The sequence below is a fragment of the Centroberyx gerrardi genome, chromosome 5 (genome assembly GCF_048128805.1).
Source record: "Centroberyx gerrardi isolate f3 chromosome 5, fCenGer3.hap1.cur.20231027, whole genome shotgun sequence".
Lineage (NCBI taxonomy): Eukaryota > Metazoa > Chordata > Actinopteri > Beryciformes > Berycidae > Centroberyx > Centroberyx gerrardi.
Window position 1 is genome coordinate 35,022,426 of NC_136001.1, and position 6,138 is coordinate 35,028,563.

Below are 6,138 nucleotides of genomic sequence, written 5' to 3' on the forward strand. Positions count from 1 at the left end.
AAGATGGACTTGTAGCGTGCTATCAGTTGCACCAACTTGGCTCTACCCTCAGGTGACAATTGGGGGGAGTCGACATCTATGTCCCCAAGCCCCAGCATTCGCAGCACTTCGCTACCTGCTCCACTGCACTCAGGTCCACTGTCGACGGTCAAGCTGTCGGCACTGGTATTGTCACCCTCTGAATTGCCATCCATCTTCAGCACCTGCTGCTGTAGAGTGGGAGGAGGGACTGCTGATGCCACCAGTTCATCTGTGTCGAAGTCTTCCAACGCCATACATGGGAATGCGTCAGCCACTTTGGCATTTCGTCTCAATGTCACTGGTCGGGGCAGCGGGTTGATGACCTTCACTGGGAGCCATCCATAATTTCTCAGGATTGCTACGGTTCTCCCTATGAGAATGTTCCTAGGTCTTGAGCGAGCACTTGTGGGTTCGATGACAACAGCACTGCCAGCTGAAACACTCTGAGTGTTATTCAGCCGTGCCCAAACTAAGTGCTCCTGCATTGGCTCCAAAGTAACAGCCCACTTCAGTCTCAGCGTTCCCACTTTGTCTGGCACATCACTTCCCTGCCACCTCTCCACATTGGCCAGAAGAGAGAAAAGCTGCTCCTCATCATCAGTACACCCTGTTGACTGTGTCTCAAAGAACTTGCTTGTCTTCATTACATGTATAAAATATTTGATCAAGTTGCTACCAATAATCAGTTCATCAGTTTGGCCATCCACAACCAAGACAGGGACAGAAGCTTTATGGCCATACGCTGTCAGCATCAACTCACACACTCCCACAGGTCTGGTCCTCAAACCCCCACACCCAACCAGCACCACATCAACCGGGTTGAGTGAGCCGCTTGATAACACTCCGGCTTCCTGTAGGCGTGGCACCACCGCTGAGCTCAGTGTACAGGCCATAGATCCGCTATCAACCATTGCTTTCACCTCCATCACGTAATTTACAGCAACACATGTATAGAACAGATTGTCGTTCGAAGCCACTCTCTGTATGTTCTGATAGATTACTTTCACACCCGGCCCTGCAGAATCACATGCACTCGAATACACAGATTCCACATCCTCATCCCAGAGAGTTAGGGGGACTTTATTAGGCCCATCACTTGTCCCCTCTCCATGTGGGCCATCTAGTTTCCCTGCTGGTTGACTGAGCCCTGCTGGGTGAGCCCTGCTGGCTGGGGAACCTGTTCCTGGGATGAAACTCGCGGACATGCTACGCGAGTATGGCCAGGAGCATAACAGAGGTAGCATAGATGATCAGCTCGACAGTGTTCTACCGTACTGTGGTTGGCATCACCACACACTGAGCAAGGCAGGGATGGGCTTACTCTTCTCCTGAACCGTTGCTGTGGACGGGAACCAGCACACGCTCCAACAAAACAATGACTCGGGCCAAAGAGTCAGATGAGCAGTGCGGGGGTGTTGGCGATGAAGCAGGTGTGTGTTCAATGGCTGGCTCTGGCTTAACTGCTGGTGAGGGCTGGCCCTTGGACAAAACCACTGGAGAGGACACCTCCTGCATCAGAGTGTGGACCATCACAGGTGGCCGTGAGAGATGCTTGGCTCTGCCCTCTCTCTGATGTTCCTCCAGCCTCTCGTGTACATCCCCAGCAGTCCGTTGATGCAGGGGTTTGCACTTGAAAATCAGACATAGTTCAGGATCAGGGCAGTGTCTGATAAACATAACAGTTACTTCACGAGCAGGATCTTCTAGCTTTTTACCCTGTCTCCTCATACAGTCCTCTGCCACATCAATGGCCCTATTCAGTCTGATCCAATAGTCAAATGGGTGTTCACCAGTCAGTGGCAAAGTTGCATAAAAGTCTGCTAATGGCATGTCAGAGTACACTGTATCACTGAAATGTCGCTTCAAGATGTCAAAGATGGGGCTCGGGCCTTGGCTCAAATCAATTTTGGAGTCACTACGTAACCCAACTCGGACAACATCTCGTGCCCGTCCCATAAGCTTACTCATCACTTCATCAGACTGCTCTTGTGTACTGAAACCCTTCTTGCGCATGTAACCCAACATAAACTCCTCCCACTCCTGCACTGTACACTTCTCAGAACCATCTCCTCTAAAACACCCTGGTTCTTTAACATCAGATTTCAGCACCAGACCCATGCTTGAAATGTCACTGATCTTCAGTTCCCCCATCCCGCTGTTATTCTGAGGACCCACCCCATCAGCCACTGCCTTAGCTGCTCCCAGGCATGACACAATGCTTTCACCAATAGAGTGACCCACCCGCTCAACAATACCCGCAAGTAACTCAACTGAAACCTCCCTGTTCCCTGAAGGTGAAACTGGCTCAGAAGCATTAGCTTGGGGTTCAAACTCACTAGTGGTGAGTGCCTGTTGTGTAGTGGAACTTGGCAGTGGAGTAGAGGTAATGGGTTGGATTGTGGCAGCCCCATCTGCAGACCCAGGAGAACCAAACATAAGAACACCCCTACCCCTGCCAATACCTCCCAACCCAGCAAAACTATCCATTATGAATCAGTGTACAAAATATGAGTGGGGTAATCAGAAGAAAGGAACAGGAATATCAACAAGCAATTAACCATATGCTATACAGTAGAAAATGCCCCAGCAAAATTATTTAAACAAACGAAACAAAGAAATGTATATCCATGCAATGAACTACAATTTGAATGCAATTCCCCTGTAAAACTGCTTAAATAATCACATTCAAAAAGAATATCTCTTTCGGACTGGCAATAACACAATAGTCAGACCAAATCCTCCCCAAGTCTCTCTCAGTCAGAAAATGCAGCATCAATTACAGTAGTCTACTACCACCGTGTGGTCAAAACGGGAACCACCGTGGCGCTGGGTCTAAAAAATACAGATGAAAACTTTCGCCAAAAATAAAGCATCGATCTTTAGAGGTTATTGAAATCACCGCACAAAACAACTATGTTGTTTGGAGTATATCTAATAAATGACTAACTATTTACAAGCTCCTTAGGTAGCCCAGAAAACATACATTTTTGCACAGACTCAGTATTGGACAACAAGCTAGGCTACCGGTACCACATGGAGAGACAGCCCCGGTGATTCTTGTCCGCTTGCACGGCGTCGGCAGTCCTCTCCACCAACGTCCAGCACGAACAAGAAGACCGTCACGGCACCAGTGTAACAGGTGTGATCTTGCGTTGTGTTATGTAAAGGCAACACAGACCAGGATTCCCAGTTGAGTTGGTTTATTCTGATAATAGACAAACAGTGCGATCACTGAACTGTTCTGGAACATGTATCTTCAGCAATGATGATACTAGGAATATAGAAACACTCATGTTACCATACACACACACAGCTTGGTAGTTGGCTAACTTAGCTAGCAACATAGCCTACATGCCGTTGATCGTAGAACAGATATAATGAATATGCAAATCTACAATTGGCAAGTTGGCACGGTGGCACAGTGGTAGCGCTGTTGCCTCACAGCAAGAAAGTCCTGGGTTCGATTCCCGTCTGGGTCGCTGTTGGCACTAGGGGTATGTTCTCCCCATGCCTTCGGTGCCTAGTGCCCAGGTGGGTTATCTCGTAAAAAGGGCCTTTCTGTGTGGAGTTTGCATGTTCTCCCCGTGCTCACTTGGGGTTTCCTCCAGATAACATCGATAAGAACCCCCCACTAAAAACATGCAAGAAGATCGTCGCCTGACCAGCGATGAACGTTAAGCAGTCGGTCCCCGGGCACTGTATAAAGCTGTCCACCGCTCCTGGCCTGCCCCGCAGAGGAAGGACGGGCCAAGATGGGAAAAATGCGGAGAACTAATTTCACGGCGCCATTAAAAATGCGCGTGTGTGCCAGCCGCCGTGTGCATGTGGTGTAGGTGGTTGCATGTGACCAATAAAAGACGGGGTTTGTCCGTCCTGTTTCGTTACAATTGCACAAAAGTCTTTGTCCATGTCTAAACTCCTCTAGGTACATACAGTGTACATTGATAAAATTATGAACAAAAATGAACACTCTCTTAAAATAATCTGCACAGTGTTATAACCATGACCTACCGCTTACACGGGCAAGTTAAACTGGGAAGAACGTAAGGTGCGTCATTCCCTTAAAGGCAACCACACAAGTATTTTAAAGTGACAGAACACTAGACCAAAATACACATATACACCTCTGGTACAATGGCAAGTGGAAGCATTATCAACCATGTTACATTATCATTCCACTTTCAAATGGTGACTTACTTAAGTCATACTGTGACAAAGTGTTGAGCTACCGCTGCTTCGCTACTTGTCGGCACATACTATAGATTTGTCTCCTGTGTGGCATGAACACCATGGAGCAGTATATCGGGACTGAGCAATAGAGTTTGGAACCATTCATGTATTTTAAGGGTGTGTACGAACAACAGTAGTTAGTCTGGCATCCTAGGTAGTCAAGATAACTTACCGTTTGCAGAAAAGATTACTCAGTCGGGGCGGGAAGTCCACATTGACTGGAAGGCGCTCACTTTATTTTTAATTCCCATGTGTGATCTCACGTATCTGTTACAACTGTCTAAATTTCAACATCTGTAGTATTAAGAAGCTAAATCTAAAGAATTCAGTGAGTGTTGTACCGGTCTTCTTTGTAGTTTTTGCTTAAAGGGAAACATTTGGCCCGGAAACAAACATTTCCGGGCCATATTTATGTGACGTCATCGTGGCAGTTTTTGTCCATTTATTGCAGGGATGTTTTAAGGCTATTATGGTGTATATTCATATTTAAATGCCATCTAGTGGCTGAATGGGAGTAATTTCTATTTTGTGTGAATATTAATTAGATAATGAATAGTACTGAATATTATTTTGGCTGCTGTAACTTGGTTATGTGTATGTATTACTTAAATGATTACTGAAATGATGATGGTTGAGTCTGTGGGGAATGGCTATATGGGGGTATAGTCTATTTAAACCTGCTCTACCATTCATTCTACAGAGAGGCACCCTTTTTGGAGTCAAATGGTGCTCAGTCTCTGTGCCATCTGTCAGAGACTGGTGTCGTCCTGTCAGCCCAATTTTTTTTGTGAGTCCGGTTTATTGTCCTGTCTGTCCAGATGATTTTTGCTGCAGTTCCTAAAATAAATTCCTTAACGCATATGCTCTTACAATGACTTCTGGTCTGAGCCCGTTCTCTTGGTGGCCTCAAAGGAGCACAGAAGTGCGGAAGATCACGCTTTTTGTAAATCAGAGCGTGAACACACGAGTTCTGGGTGTGCGCAAATCTGATTTGCATTAAATAAGTCTTTTCCACTCTGTAGGATTGTTTGGCTTCAGAAGACTTGGATTACGCTGCACGAGCTGTATGGAGTAATTTTATAGTCATTTTTTGCTCTTTTTGGAACTCTGAAGAACTGGTCCCCACTGACTTCAGCTGTTTTGGAGAAGGCTGCTACGGAGTTGTGCTGGCAACCTCCCTGTGTGTTATGTGGACTAAGAAACTTCACCTGTGTTTCAACTGGCATGAGGGTGTACATACCGCACTGCCGTAGACCTGTACGGTGTAGCAACGGAGACACTTCGACAGTACTATAAAACAGCCGTAAGACTACAGTAATTAGTTAGACAACTAATTGTAGTGTTAGCTAGCATAAACTGTTACCAAAAACAATTTGATTGTCAAAGGAACACTAAGCATATGAAGCGTACCATTAGCACATTACTGAGATGATAAAGACTGTTTACGTTGACAATCGATAAGAATTACGCCTAGTTGGCTTGAAGATAAATATAAAATTAAATATTAAATAGCTGACTTCAAAGACCGGTTGAATTTGTCTGTTTGCATCTGCTTCGTTGTCTTACAGTTAAGGTTTCCCACCCTAAATATGACCGCCATGTTAATGAAGTGAAATGTCACTTTCTTCGTCCATGCTACAGATAGTTACATTTCCCAAAATGTAAAGTGATGCTGTTGACCCTCTACATAGTTTAAACGCTACTCAACATAAGCCAGTGTTGAATCCTCTCAACAACAGTATTGGTGCTAGAAATCAATTTAGCAACTCTATTGGAGTTTCTTCCAGATCAACAGCACTGGGTGTAAATGCAACAAAGCACAATTAACTCTTAATACTGTAAAAGGCATAAATAACTCTGACCCTCACTCCCACAATATAAATCCAT